At 37.8% G+C, this 26132-nt stretch overlaps 1 pseudogene; it reads left to right on the plus strand.

Annotated features, from left to right (window-relative positions):
• Nucleotides 1-26022, plus strand: LOC136002091 (uncharacterized; annotated as a pseudogene).
• The last annotated feature ends 110 nt before the right edge of the window (nucleotides 26023-26132 follow it).

The following is a 26132-nucleotide window of genomic DNA, read 5'->3' on the forward strand; positions in this document are numbered from 1 at the left end:
ATGGAGGTCCCATTCGACTGGAAGTTGGCAAATGTGATGCTCATCTACAAGAAGGGCCAGAAGGAGGATCTGGGGGATTACAGACCTGTCAGTCTAATCTTGGTGTCAGGAAAGGTCATGGAACAGATCCCCCTGAGTGTCATCATGAGGCATATACAGGACAAGATGGTGATCAGGCCCAGTCAGCATGGGTATACGAAAGGAAGGTCCTGCTTGACTAATGTGATCTACTTCTATGACAATGTGACAGACTTAGTGGATGAGGGAAAGGCTGTGGATGTTGTGTACTCAGACTTCAGTAAAATCTTTTTTCCCATGGCATTCTTCTGGAGAAACTGGCAGTTCATGGCTTGGATGGCCATAGACTTTGCTGGGTGAAGAACTGTCTGGATGGTTCTGCTCAAAGAGTTGTGGTGAATGGAGTCAAATCCAGTTGACGGCCAGTCATGAGTGGCACCAAGCTGGGAGGGATGGTTGACACGCCAGAGGGCTGTGCTGCCATCCAATGAGACCTGGACAGGCTGGAGAGTTGGGTGGGGAAAAATTTAGTGAAATATAACACGGGAAAGTGCAGAGTCTTGCATCCGGGTAGGAACAATCCCAGGTTCCAGTATAGGTTGGGGAATGACCTGTTAGAGAGCAGTGTAGGGGAAAGAGACCTGGGGGTCCCGGTGAACAGCAAGATGACCATGAGCCAGCACTGTGCCCTTGTGGCCAAGAAGGCCAATGGCATCCTGGGGCATATTAGAAGGGGAGTGGTTAGTAGGTCGAGAGAGGTTCTCCTTCCCCTCTACTCTGCCCTGGTGAGACTGCATCTGGAATATTGTGTCCAGTTCTGGGCCCCTCGAGTTCAAGAAGGACAGGGAACTGCTGGAGACAGTCCAGTGCAGGGCAACAAATATGATGAAGGGAGTGGAGCATCTCCCTTATGAGGAAAGGCTGAGGGAGCTGGGTCTCTTTAGCTTGGAGAAGAGGAGACTGAGGGGTGACCTCATTAATGTTTATAAATATACAAAGGGTGAGTGTCACAAGGATGGATCTTCTCTTCTCTTCTTGGTAACAACCTATGATAGGACAAGGGGTAATGGGTTCAAGCTGGAACACAAGAGGTTCCACTTAAATATGAGATGAAACTTTTTCTCAGTGAGGGTAACAGAACACTGGAACAGGCTGCCCAGGGAGGTTGTGGATTCTCCTTCTGTGGAAACATTCAAAACCCGCCTGGACGCCTTCCTGTGTAACCTCATCTAGGTGCTCCTGCTCCGGCAGGGGGATTGGACTAGATGATCTTTTGAGGTCCCTTCCAATCCCTGACAGTCTGTGATTCTGTGATTCTGTGTTCCCCAAGGCTCAGTGTTGGGGCCAGTTCTGTTTAATCTCTTTATCAGTGATCTGGACAAGGGGATTGAGTGCACCCTCAGTAAGTTTGCAGGTGACACCAAGTCGGATGGGAGTGTTGGTCTGCCTGAGGGTAGGAAGCCTTTAGAGAGGGATCCGGACAGACTGGATTGATGGACTGAATCCAACAGTGTTAGGTTAAACAAGGACAAGTGCTGGGTCCTGCACTTGGATCACAACAACCGCTTGCAACACTACAGGCTCAGGGAAGAGTGGCTGGAAAGCAGCCTGGTGCAAAAGGATGTGTGGGTGCTGATCAACAGCCAGCTGAATATGACCCAGCAGTCTACCCAGGTGGCCAAAAAGGCCAACAGCATCCTGGCTTGTATCAGGAATAGTGTGGTCAGCATGTTGAGGGAAGTGGTGCTGGTGAGGTCTCATATTGAATATTCTGTTCAGTTTTGGGCCCCTCACAACAGGAAAGACATTGATATGCTAGAGGGAGGTCAGAGGAGGGCGATGAAGCTGGTGAGAGATCTGTAGCAGAAGTCTTATGAGGAGTGGCTGGGAGCACTTGGGCTGTTTAGCCTGGAGAAGAGGAGACTGAAGGGAGACCTTATTGCTCTCTACAACTACCTGAAAGGAGATTGTAACATGAAGCCTGTTGGTTTCTTCTTCTGAGTAGCAAGTGATGGGAGGAAACTGTCTCAGGTTGTGCCAGGGAGGCTTTAGATTGGATATTAGGAAAAAGTTCTTCACGGAAAGGGTTGTGAAGCACTGGAACAGACTGCCTAGGTAAGCGGTTAAGTCGCCATCCTTTGAGGTGTTTAAAAGACATATAAATGAGGTTCTTAGGGACATCATTTAGTGCCAGAGTTAGTTTATGGTTGGACTTGATGATCTTGAGGGTCTCTTTCAACCAAAATGATTCTATGATTCTATGTTAGTACCAAAACATAATCACTGAATGTACTGCAGAAATGTCACTGATGGGGCTGTCTTTTGGCACCAGTATGTAGGTAGCTCCTGTGTAGAGTACTGCTGAAACAAATAAATTTTTGTTTATGAGCTTCATATACTTCTTTACACCAGGTGTTTCAAAGCTGTTGTGTTTAAAATACTTATAGAATAGAATTGTGTCCGTCAGAAGAGACCCACAGGATCATCGAGTCCAACCGTAACCTAATATTCTAACGCGGGACTTAATTTATAGTGAGAAGCCAAAAGTTCAACTTGCTTAAAAATTAATTCATACATAAACTTTTCTGTACTATTTGAAAGATGCTTGAGGAAATTAAATGGTTTGATTCTTAAAACATGAACATAATTTGTCAGCTCTAGCTGCACACTGCCTAGGTTAAATGACCCAGCTGAGATATAGGCAAAAAAACCCCTTGAAACTGATGCAAAGCTTTCCAGTTTCATCATCTAAAGTCTGGATCAGGACTGCTTCTGGAAGTAGATTTATTGCATGTGTATATACATGTGAAACTACCTAGGTTTTTCTGTGGTGTCCTCAAAACTTTTATTTTATAAATATTTCAACCTAAGAAGCTGTATTAGAAAAGGAAAAAATAATTCGATCATAAAGTGAATGTATCAATTTATTTTTAAATTAATAAAGAAAATGTTATATTTTGCAGACTCGTAAATCTCCTTCACAGAGCCTTGCTGTGTTTTTTCTGGTTCTTGTGTTGCTTTTTGCTGTGATAGTTCTTCTATATATATTACCGTAGTATTTCCTGAGCTTAATTTCCTTGAAGATAACCCTGGCACACAGCAGAAAACTATGAAAGTAATGAAGAGTAAGTAACAACGTCTCTTATTTGTTACTGTAACAAACCAATATAAAGATCCTGTAAATGAGGGAAAATTGAAGAGCTTTCAAAAAACCATAAAATATATATTGGGTCTTCTTAAAGTCTCAGCTTTGAAAGAGGTTGCTTCAAGAGAGATGGATTTTTATGACAGGAAATCTGCCCCATAAATATGAGGAGACAGCTTATTTATATATATTTTTAATTAGTCAATCCAGTTAACAGCTTCTCTAAGTTTATATAATACAATATGCTTAAAATATATTAAAAAACCAAATACATTTTATCACAAAGACATCAGAAGTATTTTGGCTAAAAACTGCATTACTAAATTTATCTTTAGCATTTAAATGTTTTCATTATTGCATTGTCTGTGTACTTCACAGTTAAAAATGTTTTATTTTCATACAAGTTTGAGACATGAGAAGATACCAGTAATCTGTATTTTTAAACGAGGGAGGGAACTAGGATAGGCAGAAAGCCCAATTCCGTAGTTTTCCCTCTGCATAAAATGTAGGTGACATGATGTTGATGCTGAGTAACAAACTTGGAGCCTTGCCCTGGGGATTGTTTCTGCACTCTGCATAGTGCAGTCACTGTTCAGAAGGCAGACTCAGTCCAGGGAGCTGTAGGAGGAGTTCAAGTGCATACTCCTGACTCCTAAGTTGCAACATCATGCTTGCTTGTGGACTTATTCTTATTTCTTACTGTTCAGAGAATTTTAAACTACTTTTTCTTTTACAACAGAGCAGCTTCAGGCAGCAGGAGAGACTGCCCTCTACCACTGAAAATTGACCTTTTAAGAAATAGAGATGTGGCTTCCATTTCTGTTGAGGCTGCTTGGTGTTTTCCACTCATTGGGCAAGTGCTCCAGTCTTTAGGCTATTGTAAAAAAAGGAAGATAGAAGGCCACAGCAGCTGCATTTTGCAAAGGATAGTTTTGCAACTAATAGATTTAGTGGATCATTAAGTTCCTTACATGTGCATTACATACTGGCTATGACTGCCCTATGCTTTGATTTTGGAGCTCAGTCTTATTCAGGAAAGCTCTGCAAGAAAAGTATACTCAATAGCCTGTATTAGACTAGTACCAAAATTATCAGCTTATGCTTACTCTCTTATTAAATATGAGTGAAATTTTCAAGTTAACTAATTTCAGAGTCTGGAAAATCACATTTTAAGCCAACATCCAAGTGAAGTTAGTTATTTTTAGTTAGTCAAAACAGCAAGAATCTATCAATTCCCTGATATCCAAGATGAATACCTATTTAAATGTCATATGTAGTACCAGAAATTTAATTATAGATACCTGTTCTGAAGATGGTATTCTAGATTTTAAAAGTTCTTTCAAAGGCTCAGTTTTCTGTATGAATAAAACTCCCATTGACAGCTGTCTGACTGAAATTGGAACACTGGAATTGTAGTCCTGTTGACAGATACAAGAGAGACCATTTTGTATTGTTTTTGTTGTTTGCAAGTATTTTGAAGCTCTGATGCTTAAATCACATGAAGTAAAAATTAATACATTCTTCAAATATCACTTAATGAGAAACTTTGAAACCCAGTCCATAGAAAGGTTTCATTGGTTGTCAACTGCTTCGTTCCTACGTACACATTAAAAGCAGAGAGTAAGCATTATTCATATGGAATTACAAATCAGTGAGAACTCATTACTCTGTCTCAATATAAAGTCTCAGGTTTAAATTATCCCTTTTTCCTATATAGGTTATATAAGAAATTAAAAGCTTGTTATCATTTGTATTCAGAAAGTGCATGGCGAAGTTGCATTACAAAACAGAGCAAAGACAGCTGAATACTAAAATTCTTTCTTCCCTATTATTAAAACATGAAAAAGCAAAGAGAACAACTATAAAGCATATTGAACGTGACATATATGAGATTAATGTATGATCATGTACAACATACAAATGAACAAGCAGATCCATCAGTATACAACACTGACTATGATCTTATTGTCTTCTGTAAGCATTTTTTCATGAAGGACTTTATGAAAGTGAAAAATACCACCCTTTTGAATCTCTGTTTATCAGATACTGGGCAAATAGTGACTTGTGTTACACTGTCTCTGTGTTTAAAGTTTGCAAAAGGGTTACAGGAGAAAGGAGAGAATTTTCCAGGTGAACAATGTGCTTATCACCAGTATAGATGGCTTTCACTGTGTTGCCATCCCTGCGTGGGCTCCCACAATGAAGATATGACGAGATCAAAGAGAGTATAGAATGTCTTTCAGTTTGCTTTAATTAAAGTTGGAGAGTTTCTGCAGAAGGCAACTGTGGCCCTCTCTGGTGATGTAAAGCTAAGAGTAAACCTAAAATTGCTCTCTTATTTTTCTGCAGTTGGTGTTTGGTTTTGTTTGTTCATTTTAAAACTCAGGAATTTATGTCCAATCTTCTCCATTGAGTGGTTCTGAAATTATAAGTAAGACCAAAACTTTGCTTGATTGTTTTGACTGATTGTAGGATTACTTTGCAGTCCTTTCCAGCATCACAAAATTGATGTCGACACCTGTCAGTCTGCCTGTTCTTTGTTTTTCTTCTACATCTCCATAAAATCTACATGTTTTCTAACCCTTCTTAGTTTTTAACTGCACTAGTAGTATTACTGATATCAGCAGGGGCATGCACAGCTCAATCAAGATTATATTACAGACGAATCATTCTCTTCTATGGGAAAAGCACTGAGAAAGATCAATATTAAATCTTGATTTGTGGAAAACCCAGAGCATTATCTACTGTTTCAAGAGGGATAAATGACAGAATGGAAGGCCTAAAGAATATAATCTTCCCTGTAATTGCATCAAACGTGGGGATCTGAAGGGAATCTTGATTCCTAGAGTGAAGATACAGATGCCTATCCTCTGCAGTACTCCTTTGAGACATCCCTCCCGTTAGCAAAATGGAAGGCTTAGTGGATGCTCTGCCACTGTCTCCTTGGTTATGTATTAGTTCTTGCTTCAAAGAATACCAACATTTGGCCTCAGAAACTAATTCTGCTTTAAGCAAACTGTAGTGGAAGAATAGCATGAACTATTTGTTTTTAAAGACAAGTACCTCCTTCAGGATGAGGAGAAAGATGAGTGTGCAGAGGCTAAGTATTGAGCACTAGACAAACTAAAGCAAACAAGGCAATACTACGTGATACTGTGTATTTAACCAAGTAGTTACTGTCTTTTTTGTTGTTTTGCTTGTCTTGTGGGAAAAGTATTGCTGGCAGTAAGCAGAAAAGGGGTAGAATAACAGCTGGGGAAAGCTGCTAGGCACCTCTGGTTCATTAGCATCTTGTTTGTCATCCAAGGACTTTGAGATGCTGTATCTCATAAGACTTCCCTAGAGATCAAACACAGAAATACATAATTCCCATGGATCTCTCATTGACAGACAAGAACTGGTCTGGTTTCTTGATGCAGTATTCAGCAAAAGAGCAGCTTAAATAAGTGAGTGAATTTGTCCAGTCATGGGTGTAATAATGAAAAAGGACAAGAAGAATCTATTCTTTTTGGCTTTATATAAAAGAGAATCATACAAGACGATAGTTCATCTTACATTCAGAATGAAACAGCCTTTGGAAGATCTTGATTGTTTCCCAATACAGATGGGGAGAAGTTGCTGATCTTTCTGTCACTGCTTGTATTCCAAATGTCTCTTCCTCTCAGTGCCTCTGTTTCACAATGACATAAATTCAGATTACCTACCTGCAACACACCTACAAAGAAATTCTATTCTGTGAAGAGATCATTATCTTATTTAACGGATAAGCAGTGGTATATTAAGAGTTGCTTATACTATCTTGTGATGTTTATACTACTAAACCACATTTAAGTAAATCTACACATTCAGGCTGGATACTTTGCATGTGATTCCCATAGGGATATAACAAGGGAAAGAGGGAACTAAGAACAAAACTGGTAAAGTGATTTTCCCTTTTCTGGTGCCTGCAAATAATATCTAAATGAAAAACCAACAACAAACAAGCAAACAAAAAACAGAACAAAATAATATCCCTTTAGAGAACTGTATGTCTTAACACATCGAACAATGTCAGCAACAGTTAACCTACAGTATGTAGAGTCTGACCTTGGTTCTGCAAAACGTAGTCCAGATCAATGAAACACTGGTTATTTGCAGCTTACTCTAAGTGCTGACAACGCAGGTGAGACCTGACAATTCAGTTTACAGATATTTACATTTTTTAGAAAGGTGAGTCCCATATTTTTGACCTTGTTCAACTTGCATGAGTCTGTTTACTGCCATTCTTCTTTCATATTATCTCTCCGTTACACATTGCTTCAACAAAGCACCAGATTTGTATCCTAATACAGTCACAAATTCTGTTGGCAAATGAACAATTTCACACAAATTAAGATAGAGAAGCTATATTATGTGGCTTTTTCTCCAAACATTGAAGAAATTAGGCTTGTGTAAGTTACATGTTTTGTTGTATAGCAACTGAATCATTGTCTGCTTTCCGCTGAATTGACAGATATTGAACATGGAACGCTTACGTATAAATGAAGTCTAATAATGCTGCAATATTTTTCAAAAGGTCTAAACAAATTTTACATAAATAACTTATTCATGTTTACCTTCATTGTCAGCCTTAGATAAGGCACATTCTGAATATTTAATTATTGCATATTTTCCTAAATGTCTCCCAAATCACCAGCTCCACAAGCCTGTTCCTTCTATTCATGTTGTACCCTTAAGTGAATATATTCAACAAGGCTTATAGTTTAATGATAATACCTTTTTGCCTCTTCCATTATCATCTTCCTCTTATTCATTGCACATAATCTTTGCTATACTCCATCTTTTTTGCATTATCAAAGAAACATCATAACAATATCATAGTCATATGCATTCTATGTCAAGAATCTATATTTCTTTCCTTTAGGAAGGAATCAGATATCAAAGAGAGCTATCAACTTAGTGTACTATGATCTGCCTTTGGTATTATAAATCCATGTGATGTTTTATGGCTTCATTGTCCACTTTCAATCTCCATGTCTTTTATTATTCTGTCCTTCAAGATGCTCCACTTAGGACCAAAGCCACCAAAAGTAACTTAGTATCAAGCCTGCAAGACTGTTTTCTTACTTCCTTTTATTATCCCACCATTTCTTTTATTTCTACAAATTACTTTTTATGTTACCCTTTTACAAACTACTCTTTTCACATGTGAGACATTAACAGTGTTTATTAAAAGACATATAAATTCATTTTCTAGTGTCCTGTATTGAAACTGCGATATCCTGTGTCGGGAGCCATAATACACGGAGTATTTACTGTGGAAGGAATAAAATTCTTCACTGTGAAATGAGAAGATTCACAAGGGCTAAAAGGAAGCATTTTCACAAAATCTCAAAAAAGATACTTCAGGATTTTCACTGCATCCTTTCAGGTGAGAAATCTAAATGAACAGACAGCAGCAGTAGCTAAACTGTCTGTGCAGCCACATATCTTGTCCCATCCTTCAAACCCACATTTACAATCATGTTAAGGGAGTGAATTCTTCTGCAGGTGCATGGAGTCATGTTTGCTCTGTTCTGGGCTTTGAGTCTCACCTGAGAAATAAATAGGTTTTAAATCCATAATGAAGTCGTATTAAGCTACAATAATTTACAAAATGTGCTGGACATAGCTAGCTTTTTTTTTTTTTTTTTAACAAATAAAGCCTGAATGGAAACTTGCAGCTTTGCAATCAGAAGACAAACTGTGCTATTCTGCCCCTACTGGAAAAAAAAAAAATGTTAAGACTGGTAGCTATGCTGCCTTTATTTCTGACGAACACTTTTACTCTATGCCATCCCTATTATGGAGATCTATGATTTAAAAAAAAAAAAAAGTGTAATAGTATTATGTGGATATCAATTTTCTTTTGTCTTGCAAATGACTAAAATATATATTCCAAATATCATTATTGACCTACCTGGCATAATGTGTCTCTGTTCACTTATTTTTGGTTTATGTTTGTCTTTTGCATTTCTGCTCTCTGCAGTCTTTTCAGACAATTACAGCAGCAGGGTTACTAACAGTGTTGGAAAGCAGATTTTGCATGATCTTGAAAGAGTTCTGTTTGCATTAAAAAGATTTCCAGCTGCATTATATGACTAGACGCTGTAAAGAGAAACGTGTAATACCAATAAAACTGCAGCAGGTGGCACTAGAAGGAGGGTTAACCAGGGCCATGAGGCAGATGAGTGGTTCAAGAAAAGAGAAATAAATAGAGTAGAAAGAACAGACACGTTTAAAATTTGTATGTCCTTCTTTTTAGTCCTTTGCAATAAGGATAAAGTGGCACAGCTGGTTGTATATATAAAACGTTGGCTTGATGGAGCTGGATCAGTGAAAGGTAAGATGCGGAAGGTAATAAGTGAATAGATAATTTCCAGTTCGGGTGATGGTTTCTGGGGAGTTCAAGGGGAATGAGGAATTTAACAGGGAAGGTTAAAGAAAATATTCTCAGCTAGCCAGTGAGGAGGCTGTGGACTTTGCTTACTTCTTTTATTGTGCTTTGCAAGCAAATATTCATTTATTACATTTGGTGTCATTAAATAATGTGTAGTGAATAACTATGATACACTGAAAATCAAAATAAATGTTCTCTTGTAAAGCTGACTTCCTGTCAGAGGCAAAGTGAATTCCCTGGCCTACAGTTTATAACTGTCCTATGTCTTTATTGTATTTTAAAATTGTTTTCCAATTAATAAACATATCACAGTAGTACCAGGACCATGGTTAGCATGAATGTAAAAGTGCTTCCTCTTTATAGACAAAAAGTCTCAGTGAGAAAAATTTTACAGAGGAATTATTTTTCTCTTAGTTTGAGTCCACTAAGCAAAATAACTTCATTACAAAGTTCTTCTTTTGTAAATGAAGGCTGGCAATACCCAAATCAAATGATTCAAGTTTTGCACAACCACATTTTTCAGATGTTTCTACAGTGAAGATGAATCTATAGCAACACATAATCACAATTCTGGGTAATCTGAAGTCTTTCTAAATAATATCTATATTCAGATCCACTGGGAAAGATCCTCTATCAAATCAAATGGACAAAATGTTACATTTCAGAGAGAAATATAATTATTAAGATTTTTGGTATGCAGGGGATATTTCAAAAACAGGATCAGAGAAAGAAAACAAAACACTGAAAAAAATGAGGGGGAAAAAAAGAGGAAAACAGGAAAAGAGTCTTGTAAAAAAGCTATGCAGCAAAACAGAAATGAGGAACACTTGTCGGAGTTCCACCAGGAGGAACTCAGAAGTTAATGACAAACCTAGACATTGTATAGAAGAGAAATGGAAAATGAGATGCTGGAATAGAGAGATAAAATTATGTGAGCAGAAACATTTCATGGATGCAGAAGGGAGATATGTAATGGTGTGAGTCAAGCTATACATTTTAATGCACTTTCTAGATACCATAGATTCATCCCTGGATACAGAAGATGGTTATCGTGACATTCTAGAACCATACTGTTGTATACACTTCTGTAATTCTGTCTGTCCACTCACAAACATGTAAAAAATTCAGCATATTATTTTGTTATAAGACTGACTTTTCCATAATTATAAGAGTACGTTATATCCGTCTGTATATTTACTTGTAATTCATCCTCTCCCAGAAGATCCTATGACCTTTCTCTGTCAGATGTTCCTTTTTGGTGACTGTAAACTGTTTTATAAGACAAATATTTACCCACAATGGTACTAGCCATTTTACTGAACTTGCATTACAAGAATAATAATTCTTCCTATTTCAAAACCCTGGGGTGCTTAGAGCTAATCCTAAAGAACATCACTCCACAGAATTCCTTGCCAGGATTTTATGTGTTATTTGTCCTATTTTTAAACATGAAATTTTGTCTAGCTGCACAATCCACAACTGTCTCATGGGATATGCTTTAGAGATGGGATGCAGCACAAGGATAATTTCTATGTTCATATTAATTTAGTTGGAAGGTCAATATTAACCCAAGGAACTATAAGAAAAGGAAATCCAGCTTGTGGACAAGTTGCTCTATAGTTGTACTAAACTCTGGAAATGGAATTTGGAATTTAAGGGAAGATTTAGGAGAGCTGGAAGGCAGGTTATGATCCACATAATTCTTAATGCAGTTTCTCCGTGCCTTTTTCATACAAATAGAAATTTATATGGAGGAGGAGAAGACTGGATGCACAACAGATTATTTTAACTTCTCCTGAATCTTTCTGCTCAGTATAGTCATTTAGATATAGGCCTTTTCAATTTTAATCATACTGATTTTCTATTTTAAAAATAATGTAACCATAAGCTCCATTAAGCACCTTTCAAAATATTTGTTATTGTTTAGTACTTTTATTTTTGATGTTTTGGCTGATCCTTGAATATATTTTTCTAAGACATAAATTAGTCTGGCTGAGGTAGTATGAAACCCAAATACAGTTTACTCTTCCTTCTCTAGTTGAATCAGATCATCCTTCAAGGGCTGAGGAAGTTACTTTAAATAAGTAAGTAAAGTTTAGAAGCTTCTGGGTCTTAATTCACATTTCATCCCTGTCCCACAGTTGTTCCAGACACCCACCAGTTCTACATGGCAATTTGCACTAAATTCTATAGTGTCTGCAACATGCAAGAAGAAAACTCAGCTGTATGCTGTCTAGTGTCTGACCCACACACCAGAATCCTTTTGGATGGAAAAACCTTTCGGAGTATCTGAGATTCTAACCAGTTCATATGAAATAGGAAGATAAAGTCTGGGCCACTGGGCTGAATTTGTAGTTGCTAAATCTACTGTTTATGCGCCTCATAGTAACTAGAAATTTCCTTTTGCAGTGCACCATCATAGTAATTTCATTCAAAATATAAAGACAGTCTGTACAGTGGAAGCCCTCCAGAAGTAGCAGTGATGGAGCCGCTGGTGTGGTCCTTTTATGCAGCCGTTGCTTGCATTAGTGTCAGGAGTTCGCTAATAACTGGGCTATTCCTCATTTTTTTTCTGTATGTTTCTGTAACTTTCTTATAGTTAACATAAACAGCAAAAGCACTTCTAGCATATAGTTTAAATATGATGCCCTAAAATTCCTATGAAACTCTTTCCCAAAAGAAGCTCTTTCAGAATGTAATATAAGTACAAACATTAAGACAGATTAAAGACAGCTTCCTCTTTGCAAAATTGCAGAAACAAAAATGTGCTCAATGTTGGTATTTGAGTCTGAAGTGTTTTTTTGTGAAAGCTTGGCACAATTGTATGTTTATATCATAAGTGTTTACTCTTAGAGGTTGGGAATTTAATTCTCTAATGTCAATATTAGTAGCAATAAACCTGACCAGGTACATTCATGGTGCATTTTTCTGAGGGGCAGCTAAACATTTGGTCCTACACTCACTTCATAAGTAAAAGTAGACTGCTCTTTTTATTTGTAAGCTTAGGTTTTCTACTACAGGCAAAATGTGCTCATTCAAAAATGCAGAACTCATAATGCTTTTGCAGCTGAAAGTGTAAAAAAATACCATACTGGAAAAACACGAGGAACGGCACTATGTGCAGCTAATACCGCCTCCTTCTCTCTCTCTCTCACAAAAAAAAAAAAAAAAAAAAAAAAAAAAAAAAAAAAAAAAAAAAGATGATAGTGACAAAGAACTGGTCAAGGCGAGCACTCAGCAAGCAGCTGTGTCTCAGTGCTCATGTGCTGACTGCTCTGTCTTATTGTCTGGCTCCCACCAAAGCCCCACATTTCCTACCTGTCACCACAAGGGGTGTCCAGAACGCGCTGCCGGGCTGAGGCTTCAGCAGCCACCGCGCGGTGCCGGCAGCCTGGCAGGTTAGCCCCGACTGACTGCCTAAAATTGAAGGAGAGATTGTCGCTGCTGCTCTTCAGGGACTGCCGTTGTTAGAGGGAAAAGCAGGGTTGGAGGTGTGTGTGTCTGCGTGAAGAGACGCGGAGTGCATCTGCCTGAGGTGTCTGGCCACTGGGAAGCACTGCGAGGCGAGGCAGAGGAGAGGCGGTGAGAAGAAGAGGCAGGAGCAGGACTGAAGTGCAGAGCAGCTGTTTCCTAATATTCTGTTTCTTTTCGGTGCCTCAGTGAATGTGAACATGGATTCTGTCACTGAAATCTTCTTGAAGCTGCTCTTTCTCGTCTCGGTTCATAACTGGCACATGACGGTGGCAGGGAATAAATGTAAGTATTGCATATGATTTAAAACTCAATGAGAGTGTTTTGAAAACTTCAGGGATATTTTATCTGCATTGAGAATAAATATTATTTTTGAGAAAAATGCTTACTTCTATGAAATCCTGACAGCAAGTTGCTAAGCTGAAAAGGTTCTAAAATCATTCTGTAGATTTTTGTCATGAGTCGATGTACAGAATACTGTTTATAAAGCTTACAATCTAAGAGTATCTGAAAGCAGCATTTATGTTCAGCCCCATTTTAATTTTGTTTTCTGTTTGTAAATGCAGCATTTCCCAAAGAACTATATATTATGTGGAAATTACTGACAGATTTCTATTGTGTACAGTTTCATCTTGGGCTTTGCAATTTATAATTTTGAAAGCTTTTATCTGTATCTCCTGAATTAAGCTGGCACTCAGATAACTCTGATGGACATTACCATGCAGCTCAAGAGCAGTACAAATATAACAAGGAAAAATGTGGATAGCAAGACTTTATGGTCTCTGCATTGCCTGCTTAGGGAGTATTGTTCATGCATGACTAAAGAAGAGAGCATGATCAGTTCCAGTAGAAAGTTTTTAAAAAAAAGAGTAATTCGTAGTTAGCCAGTAGGGTGGTATTGCAAAATAGAGATAGTGATTACAGTTTTAAAGACAATCTGCCCTCTAGGAGGCAAATCTGATATATACCTGAAAATCTCTGTTTACGGTGTTGGATTAGATTAATTATCTTTAAATTAAAAAGAAAATAAAATAACTTATCAGGAAACTCATTTTCATGGGGTTTATCATTAAGTAATAGTTCTGAGCTATTCTTGTTCCATTTGATTCAGATTCAGCAAGCTGAAGGATTTCATTTTGCATACATGTGGAAGAACAGTAGCCTAAATGCCAGTCGTTCATAACCTGAACTGAGCATATTCTCTCCCCTTCCTGTTAAGGCACAGGTCTTGCATCACAGGAATGGGGAGGGTAGGAGCAATGTCTCTATGGGAAGAAAGTGCATGCCAAAGCACGGAGGAATGTTCAGGAATAACCTTACATCGCAGTGACAGGGGACAGCTCCCTGGAAACATTTGAGCAATGGCAGAGAAGTTTTAAGTGCTCTATGGGTCTATAGCCTAGGGTTTTGCATATGGATGGTTTGTAAACTAAACATGCTCCCATGAGCCAGACATTCACATTGCAGCATGAAAATGATCTTGTGCTGTCATTCAGTAATGATTTCTCATTTGATACTCAAGTGCACTGTGTAGCCCTAAACATGAATACTAAGTTCCTCTTGTTAAACACCCTGCTGCAATCCAGCCACAGCTTTAATTCTTTTCATCATTCTGCATTGTAGAATTTATGAATACATCCATTTTCACAACACCATGATAATTGAATCGCACATTAATAGCGTTTGGCACTATGCACAAAACTAAATCAGTCACTTACAGGGAGGCATATTAAAGCCATTGCAAAAAAGACTTGCATCACACAGCAAAGCAGTAAAGCACTAGAGGTCACTCTTACAATTTAGGAAGTAAGGTTTGAGGAAAAGGCTCCAGTTTCTTCCCAATATGGAATTATGAAGGATGAAATAAATCAGATATTAAATATATTTAATACTCTTTTTCTCAAATACTTCTCAAAAACAAGGCAAACTCAATTACAGCATCACGCGACTGACCTGAATGAACAGATTTTTCACATATATGCTAGTATTTATAAATGTATAGTATTTTTATTTATTAATAAGTCCTAACTCCTGTGTCAAAACACTCATCTGAACTGAAAAAGAAATATTTCCATGCTACAGGCAAGGAAACTCTTTGTGGGAAGAGTCAATGAAACTATTTAAATTATGAAGGAGTGAATGCTAATGTGTGAAGAGAACTTGACCAGTCTAAAGTATATTTTTCCTTTTCAATATCTAATCTGGAAAAAAAAATAAAATCCCTATCTATATATATTATTTTGGAATTGAACATTTCTGTGGGAGAGTTAGTTTGTTTTGAAAGTGACTGTTTCCATCTCAAGTATCAAGGTATGAATTTGGTTAGTGTGTTAGGTTTCATAACCTCAGGAGAAAAGGTTTTTCATAATTACTGGTTACAGTAGATACATGCAGCAGCCATTATCTACTCACTTGAACTTACGTTACTCCTTTCTTCTTGAGAAGCTGAACAGGAATTGAAATCCCTTTCAATAGGTGATTTTACTATTGACATAAATGTATTCAAATACTCTTACAAAACTCAGTAAAGTTCAGTTTTCTTACATGAATTTTGGTGGCTAGATTGTCCAGTAGGCTGCCAGTCATCAAATAAAACAGGATTTTTTAAAATTCTTCCTCTAAATTAATCCGTTTTTCTTCTTTGTATTTTATGGTTCTTTCTTTAATATCAGACCCTGGAGATCTAAATTTTGCTTTGTCCTTCTTTGGACCAGTTGCCATTAAAAAAAGAACAAAGTAAAGACCTTTACACTTCACCTTGAAGCATCCATGTTGATGTTACTGAATGAATTGCTTAAAGAAAATTTCTCAGATTAAAAATGTATGTGTTTAGAATTATTTTTGTATTAAAGGAATCACAGTATTCCTCTTTTGAGTAAAATGATTTTCAAGTTTTTGGTTATCTGAAGGTGCCAGACCCTATTATCTAGAATATGAAAGCTTGTTGTTTTTGCTCTTGTTTCCCCTGAAACAATAATGCTGACACTTCCGATGAGGACAAGTAATAATTGCTGCTGGAAGGAAAAATATTTTTTTAAGTTCTGTAGTAGTGCTGTTTTGTACTTTGCTATCCTTTCTTCCTCCCAAAAATTGCACTTCCAAAGCACTTGAAAGAAGTTTGAAGTGCACAGCCCTGTGTAAGTAACTATATAAGGTGAAGTGTGAGTTTTAAATGAAGGATTAAAGCAAGTAGTCCTCTAAGTATTTTTCACTGAAGCAAGGGAACTTTTTTTTTTTATTGAGAACTGCCTCTACAGCTGTAAATCAGCAAGTTACTAAATCAGCCCTTGAGAACTTGCTAGAAATTGATACTCTAACAGGTGCAGTACTCTTTTTTTTTTAACTCTCTAAAAGAGAAGTGTTGCACAAAACGTAATTAAACCTTCTACACACATCAACTCAGCTGTGACTAAAAATTATTAAAGTTAATTTTGACAGTGAATAGAAATAAAGGGAACAAATTAAGGACTTTCCATGTAAATTTTGATGTCTTTATACCTACTTGTCTTCATTAAAATTCTCCAGTTTTACAGATGCTGTTATCAATTCAGATTTTTGGTTTTGCAATGCAATGATAATAATTTATATAAATGCGTAAATAATAATAATTATTATTATTATTATTACTGTTGTTAACACTTTTAAATATGAGATTTCTTGCTACAATAGAAGGCCTAATCTAAAACTGAAAAAGAATGACTGTTAATGATGCTGAATTTTTCAAATAGAGGAGTGAGGGATCACCTACTTGATTATATTATCAGATGCAAGACATCGTACAAGTAATATCCCCAGGGAAGAGATTACTTGCTACAAGGGAAACATTGTATCTTAATTTAGAAAATAATTTCATTCTGATGTTAATCGTTGATATCAAACAACTCCATAGAGTATTCGACAACTTTACGGAATCATGTTAAAAATATACTAAAATGCTGTTTATCACAAACAAATTAAATTAAAATGTATTTGTTTTTACTACTAGTTTGTGGATGATGCGAACTGTAGGCGAGGAGAAAGTATTAAGCTCCTTGTTCCTTACTTTTATTTTGGCCTCATTAATATTTATCTTCTGTTTATCATCTTCTATCTCTGCTCTCAGATAGCAATGGGGACCCCATCAGAGATCAGGCCATCTCTGGGAAATTATTTACATGAATAAAACATTACAGACATCTCTAGAATATTTTGCATGTTTTTAGTACAGTAACATCAAAAGTTTGTGTGAACATCAAATCTAAACCGATACCATTGGAAAAATCTATCAAAATTTATTTCAGACTTTCAAGGTTGAGAATCCACAAAGTGCTTGGGTTGATTAAACAGAGTATAATCAACAATTTGCATCCTATTACTCTAGGCTTTCAAATTCTAAGGAACATATTTGTCCCTGGGCTCAGCCAGCAGGATGAATGGAGGAAATTTTGTCATGATGGCTGGATAGTGACAGACAAGTAATGACATTCTTGAACTGGGATAGAATCAACCATAAAAAGAAAATGCAGTAGTTTATATGTAAGGTATGTTGTCAGTGCTAGTAATTACATTTGCAGTATGTGTTAGGATCTACTGTGTTCCAGCTAAGTACGAGTCAGGTGTTCCAGACTAATCACTAATTTCTTCACATCTTGATAATTCTAGGGTCATGGCCATTCTGCTTTCTTTCTAACATCATAAATACATGTAAGTGCACATCTATATTCATACACAAGACAGACAACCTTTAACTAAGGTGCAGTACCCAATTACCTATCTCTCACAAAATCATGTACACTTCTGTCATTGTATATGAGGTACGATAATGAAGTTTAGTATTTTTCTGAACACTTCTATGCTGCAGTAAAAAACAACAAATAATTTGTCATATATTAATACATCTCGTATGATATATTTGCCAGTATTGTGCCGGCTGATTCATTCTCTGTAAGAACTTCAACAATCACAATTTCATAGCTCCTAACAAGTTTAGCTGGAGAAGAAAAAATATTTCTCCCCCATGCTTTCTCACCCCTGCTGCCTCCTCACCCCCAAAAAAGCAAATCAAAGAATGCTTGAATGCTCGAGAAGCATTACATCTTTCAAATATTTATTTTATTTTCCCACAAAATGACCCTTTACTTTGGTGCTACTTGCAAGTTTGATACTTTAGTAGGCAGTATCGCACAGGATTAGAGCTCTGTTTTGTGGGAAAGTTAGAACTGTTTCTCAACACTTTTGTATGTTTATTCTTTGTTAGTTGTTCTCAACTAACAAAGTGAAAACAGAGGTTAGGAGAACCCTAATTCAAAGGGCTCTCCTTCCCAGAACACACTAGGAAATGCATTAAGGGTTATAAGGAAATGTCAAATCCTAAAATTAATCACTTCTGTCAGTGACTCCAGAAGTACACACTGACTTTATTTAAAAGGTTTCTGAAATGAAAAGTTAAAATTTGCACTTATTTCTCAGTTTTCAGTTGTTTTATGAAGAGGTAAGGAAACCCAAACCAATAGTGGTAGCATTGACTTCAGAAGTTTCTTTACAACCACTTGGTGTTTTTGCACTGTTAAATATGACTAAGGTTAAATGTTTTCATAGATTGATCTGGCATTAGAGTTATTGAATATAAAATATACTTTTTAACTTATAACTTGTAACTTTGACAGTCAGGGCCTGTGCATGACTTCTAGATTAAAATTGAAGAAAAGATGTGTGTGTCTTGGTATACTAGTATATATTATATAAATGTTATTATGACAAAAGATATCTATAAATGTGAAAGTAACATAAAATGTGTAGGAGATAGAGTATGTTGTCATGATGTTTTGATTTACTTGTTTGCAAAAAAAAGATGCAGCTTTAATGCTAGGATTTATCCAATTTCAGGTAGAATTTTTAACTCTGTAGTGTTTTATACTTATGTATTTAATAATGTTTACTTATTTGTTGTGTATTTGTGGTTTAGGTGTGTGCAAGTATACCACTACAGACTAAAGCGTGTCAAAGTCTGTAAATCTTCCGCCAGTTGACGCTGATGACAGTAACGTTGAATTAAATCTGTGAGATGCAAAGGAGAGTTAGTGTCCAATTATTCTGTTTTTCAGAAGACAGTTTTCAGTGTTTATTACAAATGACTATGCTATTTTTTAGTAAGCAAAATGTAGTGTGGACTAGGAGGTAAAAATGATACTGTTTATATTCTACTTAATGAGTATTTTCAGTGCAATTATTTGAGAAGTGACTGAAATCCTGGAAACTTCTGACATTTTAAGTAGATTAAAATTAGTAACTACAGAAATATTATTTAAATACCATACTCACTTAATAGACTAGTGAAGAAAACTACCTCTAGGGTTTTCAGTCTCAAAGGACAGAGAAAAAAATATTGTTAAGAAACCTATCCACCTGGGTGGGAGTCTAATTACTTTTTTATTAAGTAGATCTCATTATTTGGTTGTGCTAAAGAATAAGCTGCTGCTTGTTCTTTGCTGTTAGAGTGCCTGTTTGTTTCTTTTAGCAATTAACATATTTACATATGTGGTCTTGAGGGAAAATTACATTAGAAACAGCATATTAGAATATTTGAAATTTTCTTATTACTTAATATAATTCTTTATTCAGTCAGTTACTGAAGATCCTGCTCTTTTTCACATTTATCTGTCCACTTTTCAATCTAAGTAGAAAGTGTTTTTCAAAACCTAAGCTGATCCTAAAAATATGATTTTAGAAAGATTTTTTTCCCAATTATGTTTAAAATTTGACACCAAAAATCCTTGGCTGTATCTGGTTGACCTGTTCAGAGTTATTGTGAAAATATACTGTTAAAGAAAATTCTAAAAAACAAACAAAAAAATGAAGTCTCATAAAACATGCGTTTAAGCAGGATACAAAAAATATTATTACTCTGATAACATATAACCTAATAAAAACTTCACTAGGAGGGCAAACAGAATAAGTTACTGGTAGAAAAGGTCTAGAGCAGAGGTTTTGAATAAGATAGCAGGAGGAAGACCTTCAGAGGGTAACATGCGTTACCAAAGTGATGTTGCAGATAGACTGAATTGCATATGGGAATCCTGAATCACTTTGGTTAATTCTCCTGCAGCATTGTGTTGTATCCTCTGTTACATTAGACTGGGTACACTCAACATGGATACCCTGTAATTATCTGAAAGTTTGAGGAGAGGGGAGATTTTATTTCTTTAGGATCATGAATTATGGTAGAGATCATATGCTATTTACTGCTATGCAGTGTTAATAAGGAAGTGTTAATTTGAAGCTGGAAGACATTTTGAATTAGAAATAACTATATAGGAGTTGCAGAAGGGAGATTTTCCTGAATTTTCACTGCTTCATTTATCAGCAAATGTGACTTACTTCTGAGATATATGATGAACTCTGATGACTTCTGCAAAGACAGGAAAAATGGGATTTATCTGTCTAAGATCAAAAATCTGAAACTTGTATGTCTATTGCTGAGCTAAGTCCCTTTTTAGTTGTATGAGACAAAAGCAGTTTTTATAGGAAGAAGTCATGCAAAATATGGAAGGAAGAAATAGCATACATAGTTAGTTATCTAATATAAGGCAATTCACAGTGTAGAAGTGTCATTTGTCTCATCACTGATTATGACTCTAAGTCTAGATAACCAGGTCAGCTGTAGGCTTTGTAGACATCAAAACTTACATGACATGTCTTCCAGTTCCATCAAAATATCCTGCCCTAAATTAATTTTAGAAAAAAAAAATATAGCGAGCCAGACTGACCGCCTTGTACAGTAATTACTGGCTAAACCAAATGCATTGTTGTTTGGTATTGAAGCTCTCAGAATCTCTTGTCTGTATTTGGGTGAGTGGGTTGCCTTGATTTCCCAAGGGTTAAAGCTGCTGCTATTGATAGTCCTAGAGAAAATGTATGGACAAAGTGAGGAGCTGGAAATGCCCTACCCATGAGAGTGTTAGGATGAAATATACAGGTAATTTGACCATACACGGTGTTCTGGTAAAGTGAAAAATCTCATTAACTTAAATAAGCTGGAATTGCCCATTCTGTCCACCTGAGACAGTCTGATCTTTCTGGCCCTTTAACAAATTGTGATTAAAGCAACATTTTAACCCCAGTCTTATCAAACCATGTAATTTTTTTCTGCTTCTAAAGAAAGCATAGAATGAAAAGATACTGTATTATGGACAAAATCAGCAAAATATCATGGAATTTATTTTCATAAAACAATAATAAGACAGATAAAAGTATCTTGGTACTTTTACAGTTACTTTAAAGCCTTTTTACTATCCAGCATCTAATGATGGTTATAGACTGACTGTTATACAAGATAGGAAGCCCTTCTATGCTCCAAGCCAGCAAACTTTGGCTCTCACTGAAGCCTCTTTTCCCAATTAATGACAGGATGCCTATCTACTATGCAGCAGTCTAATTTACAATAGTTCTGTAATCATGGTGAGACTTACTTACCATTCTTTTTTTCAGAAAAAAGTGAAATCTTTAGTAACTAAGGTTTTGTGGGGTTTTGTTTGTTTGTGTTCTCTTTTTGTTGTTTGTTTGTTTGTTTTTTAAATCAATGACAAACGACACTGTGCCTTCATGTACTTATTCAACCAAAGCTCCCAGGGAAATCAATGGGAGCTTTGCCTAAATAAATATTGAATAAAAGCTTTAGAAAGAGTGAGCGGAATAATTCTTTCAACAGTGATACGCTGCATAGTTTGGATATAACTGGTCTCTTTATTTCCTTTCTTTGTACCAGTCTTTTGATTTTGCCTTGTTTGGAGAACTCAGATACAGAACTGTGTAACAAGCAAGAATTACTCATTTGTCCTACTTGACAAAAAATAAATCTGAGGAGAAAAAGAATTTTAGCTAGTTCCTGTGGTTAGGGAATTTATATGACTGCAGTAAAAAACTACTGCTCTGTTTTTCTGAGCCAATCGTAACATTTTTCTTTTAAACCATCAGGATGATTGATTTTAATTTTCAAGGGTGAAATAGCCCTTCAAAACTTAGGACTTTCAGGAGTACATGAATGCAGTGGAGCACACTGGGGGCTGCTGAGCTCTACCCTCTAATTGATAAGGTGCACTGCAGTAATTCTTAGTTTTATCAGCCTGAATGTGGAATTTGTAGGGCTGTTTTTCAGTTGCACCATGCCAGCATGCTCTGGAGCTCCACTGCACCCTGCAGTGATTACATTTCTGTCCTCAAGCAGAGACTGCCTCAGCGTGTTTTTTCCACAGAGTAGAATAATTAAGTAATTAAGACTGAGGACAGATCTCTTGGAGAAGTAAGGGATCATCACAAAACTTGTTTGCAAATACCATTATTTTAGCTTGTTTACTCTTACATAAACTGTATCTGTAAACATAAATGTATGTCACTGAATATGGGGGGTTTTCCCCGTAAAACAGGGGAAACAGAGCCACAGTGGTTTGTGTGTTCATTTCCTAATATATTCATGGAAGGTCTGTGTGACAGTGATGAGCCTGGCACAAGAAGACGACTGTGACACAGTTTTTCTCAAGGTGCAGTGCTGTAAAAATGTAATTCTAACTTCAGAAAGTAATTAAGGAAAATGAAATGCAGAAGGAATTAAATGATAGATGAATCGGCTACCAAACCTCTGAATTTGATAGCCCCATTGTTACTCTAAGAGGTTATCAATGTACTTTTTTCATCTGGGTGAAACTTATAGTGCGTATAGCAATAAATAAGTGTAAAATTCTTAGATATCTTAGGCACAGGTGACAGGTTAGGGGTAACTGTAGCATACTCCTGAAGAAGACTTTAAATATATTAGGAAATTTATCAATTTCTTTCATAGAATATCACTTTTTATCATCTACTCCTTGTCTATTGTTTATGTGCTTTGGTGCAGATGACTTCTTTCTTTTTTTTTCTCTTTCTTTCCCAAGGGTTCAAAAAACCTGATCTGTACTCAACTGTAACTTATTTGACTTCCGTGAACTGTGATTATCTCATAGATCATTCTTATGCTGTATAGCTGTGCTTTACCGAGGCCTGATTCATTCTTCTTGGACAGGAAAACAAAGGAGAGAGGAGAAAAAGATGATTGATATGCAAGTACTAATAGGCACATTTTTGTGCTCTCTGCAATGAAGGTTTGTTAATTTTGAAGCCATTGAAAAATACCTAGCTCTGTTTTCTAGCTTGCTGTAGCCCAGAAGTGTTGGATATCCAGTCAGACTGCCTCAAATTTTGAGCAATGGCTAAGGGATGGATTCACAGTTATGCAGAACTTGATCTCCATTCTAATTAGGATACTGCAGTAGGAAATAAGCTTTTTTTTTGCACCACCTTGTGTCATGTTTTTAGAGTGGAGAAAAATCTACAATGGCAAAGATCGCTTTTATTTTTCTACTTCTGCAGCAACTACTTAGAATCAGAGAGAATCACAGAATCACAGAATGTTAGGGATTGGAAGGGACCTCAAAAGATCATCTAGTCCAATTCCCCTGCCGGAACAGGAACACCTAGGTGAGGTTACACAGGAAGGCGTCCAGGCGGGTTTTGAATGTCTCCAGAGAAGGAGAATCCACAACCTCCTTGGGCAGCCTGTTCCAGTGTTCTGTTACCCTGACTGAGAAAAAGTTTCTTCTCAAATTTAAGTGGAACCTCTTGTGTTCCAGTTTGAACCCATTACCCCTTGTCTTACTGTTGGTTGTCACTGAGAAGAGCCTGGCTCCATCCTCGTGACACCTACCATTTATATATTTATAAACATTGATGAGGTCACTCCTCAGTCTCCTCTTCTCCAAGCTTAAGAGACCCAGCTCCCTCAGCCTTTCCTCATAAGGGAGATGCTCCGCTCCCTTAATCATCTTTGTGGCCCTGTGCTGGACTCTCTCCAGCAGTTCCCTGTCCTTCTTGAACTGGGGGGCCCAGAACTGGACACAATATTCCAGATGCAGTCTCCCCAGGGCAGAGTAGAGGGGAAGGAGAACCTCTCTCGACCTACGAACCACCCCCCTTCTAATACACCCCAGGATGCCATTGGCCTTCTTGGCCACAAGGGCACAGTGCTGGCTCATGGTCATCCTGCTGTCCACCAGGACCCCCAGGTCCCTTTCCCCTACACTGCTCTCTAATAGGTCATTCCCCAACTTATACTGGAACCTGGGATTGTTCCTGCCCAGATGTAAGACTCTACATTTTCCCGTGTTATATTTCATTAAATTTTTCCCTGCCCAACTCTCCAGCCTGTCCAGATCTCACTGGATGGCAGCACAGCCTTCTGGCGTGCCAGCCGCTCCTCCCAGCTTGGTGTCATCAGCAAACTTGCTGATAGTACACTCTACTCCCTCATCCAAGTCATTGATGAATATATTGAATAATACTGGTCCCAGTACCGACCCTTGAGGCACTCCACTAGATACAGGCCTCCAATCAGACTCTGCCCCATTGACCACAACTCTCTGGCTTCTCTCCTTCAGCCAGTTTGTGGTCCACCTCACTACCCGATCGTCCAGTCCACACTTCTTTGGTTTAGCCGTGAGGATGCTGTGGGGGACGGTGTCAAATGCTTTACTGAAGTCAACGTAGACCACATCCACTGCTCTGCCATCGTCAATCCACCTTGTTATGTCTTCATAAAAGGCTATGAGGTTGGTCAAGCATGACTTCCCCTTGGTGAAGCCATGTTGACTGTCCCTGATGACCCTCTTATCCTTGATATGTCTTAAGATGGCACCAAGGATAAGGTGTTCCATCACTTTCCCAGGGATGGAGGTGAGGCTGATCAGTCTGTAGTTGCCCGGGTCCTCCTTCTTGCCCTTTTTGAAGACCAGAGTGACATTTGCTTTCCTCCAGTCCTCAGGCACCTCTCCCATTTCCCAAGACTTGGCAAAGATGATGGAGAGTGGTCCAGCAATGACTCCAGCCAGCTCCCTCAGCACCCACGGGTGCATCCCATCTGGACCCATGGATTTATGGATGTCCAGATTGCTTAAATGCTCCCTAACCCAATCCTCATCAACTGAGGCAAACTCCTCCATTGCCCTGCCTTCCTCTGGGGCCTCAGGTATATGGGGCTCCTCAGGACAGCCTCCGGCAGAGTAGACAGAGACAAAGAAGGCATTCAGTAATTCTGCCTTCTCTGTATCTTCTGTCACCAGGGCACCCACCCCGTTCATCAGTGGGCCTACATTGCCTCTGGTGTTAGTTTTATCTGCTGTGTATTTGAAGAAGCTCTTCCTATTGTCCTTGACCCCTCTCGCCAGGTTTAACTCTAAGGAGGCCTTAGCTTTCCTAGTTGCGTCCCTACATCCTCTGACAACAGCCTTATATTCTTCCCAAGTGGCCAGCCCCTCCTTCCATGATCTGTAAACTCTCCTCTTCCACTTGAGCTTATGCAGCAGTTTGACAATATTTTGTTTCCTGGGAAGAGAGGGATTGTATGAACGCGAGATAACAGCATGCCCAGCTGACCAAAAAGGCCAATAGCATCCTGGCATGCATCAAGAATAGCGTGACCAACAGGACTAGGGAAGTGATCATCTGACTGTACTCAGCACTGGTGAGGCTGCACCTCAAATACTGTGTTCAGTTTTGGGCCCTTCACCACAGGAAAGACATTGAGGTCCTGGAAAGAGTTCAGAGAAGGACAGCAAAGCTGGTGAGGGGTCTGGAGCACAAGTCTTATGAGGAGTGGCTGAGGGAACTGGGGCTGTTTAGCCTGGAGAAAAGGAGGCTGAGTGGAGACCTTATTGCTGTCTACAACTACCTGAAAGGAGATTGTAGCATGGAGGGTGTTGGTCTCTTCTCCCGAGTAGCAAGTGATAGGATGAGAGGAAATGGCCTCAAGTTGTGCCAGGGGAGGTTCAGATTGGATATTAGGAAAAATTTCTTCACAGAAAGAGTTGTCAGGCATTGGAACAGGCTTCCCAGTGAAGTGGTGGCATCACCATCCCTGGAGGTGTTTAAAAGACATTTAGATGAAGTTCTTAGCGACATGGTTTAGTGTCAGAGTTAGATTATGTTTGGACTCAATGATCTTGACGGTCCCTTCCAATCTAAATAATTCTATGATTCTATGATTTTTTGTAGGTATTCTAGGTAAGGACAGATTGA

The sequence above is a fragment of the Caloenas nicobarica genome, chromosome Z (genome assembly GCF_036013445.1).
Source record: "Caloenas nicobarica isolate bCalNic1 chromosome Z, bCalNic1.hap1, whole genome shotgun sequence".
NCBI classification, from domain to species: domain Eukaryota; kingdom Metazoa; phylum Chordata; class Aves; order Columbiformes; family Columbidae; genus Caloenas; species Caloenas nicobarica.